Raw genomic sequence first — 816 nt, 5'->3', positions numbered from 1 at the left:
TTAGTTATAAAGATGAATTCCAAATATTAGAAAAATAAATAGTATAGTATAAAATATATTATATAATAACTATATAATTGGTTAAATCTATATATATATTATATAAAAATAGCCTAATTATACTCTAACCTAGTATTAATAGCCTAGTATAAGAGGATAGCTCTGCACTGATCTATACTATAGATTGCAGATAAAAAAAAATGCGGATATAGTTGAATGGTAAAATTTCTCCTTGCCAAGGAGAAGATGCGGGTTCGATTCCCGCTATCCGCCCAGGATGAGGATAATGGGTTAATGTTTTTCATTTAATAGGATAAATTTTTAAGTATAGTCGACCGTGATAGTATAGTGGTTCTATCCTCCCCCCTTCTTTTCCTCCCATCTGGAAAGAAAAAAAGCGAATATTATATAGTAATTAATTAATAGTTACCAAGATCAAACCTCAATTTTTTTAGACAAAAAAATTTTGCGGAGACAGGATTTGAACCCGTGACTTCAAGGTTATGAGCCTTGCGAGCTACCAAGCTGCTCTACCCCGCGATAAAGAGAAGAACTGTGAACTAATAGACAAACAAAGATTGAATGCACCCCTATACCATATCTGTACAAATAGAATAGTCCATTTATACAGAATGGTAAAGGGGTCCCTCTATAATCATAGAAATTAATAGAAAGAGATATTTGAATCCTTACCAACTTGATCTTGTTGCCCCAGGCAACAAGCATGCATGAACCATTTCACGAAGTATGTGTCCAGAGAGCCCAAAGTCTCGATAGTTAGCTCTCGGTCTTCCGGTTAAAAAACAACGTCGATGA

General features: G+C 34.2%; 1 non-coding gene across 1 annotated transcript; it reads left to right on the top strand.

Annotated features, from left to right (window-relative positions):
• Window positions 1-202: 202 nt before the first annotated feature.
• TRNAG-GCC (transfer RNA glycine (anticodon GCC)) lies at window positions 203-273 on the top strand. Its single transcript has one exon. It is a non-coding gene; the product is annotated as a tRNA-Gly (tRNA).
• The last annotated feature ends 543 nt before the right edge of the window (window positions 274-816 follow it).

This window comes from Cucumis melo, unplaced genomic scaffold, assembly GCF_025177605.1.
Source record: "Cucumis melo cultivar AY unplaced genomic scaffold, USDA_Cmelo_AY_1.0 utg001170l, whole genome shotgun sequence".
NCBI lineage: Eukaryota > Viridiplantae > Streptophyta > Magnoliopsida > Cucurbitales > Cucurbitaceae > Cucumis > Cucumis melo.
This window is presented reverse-complemented; position numbering and strand designations above follow the sequence as displayed.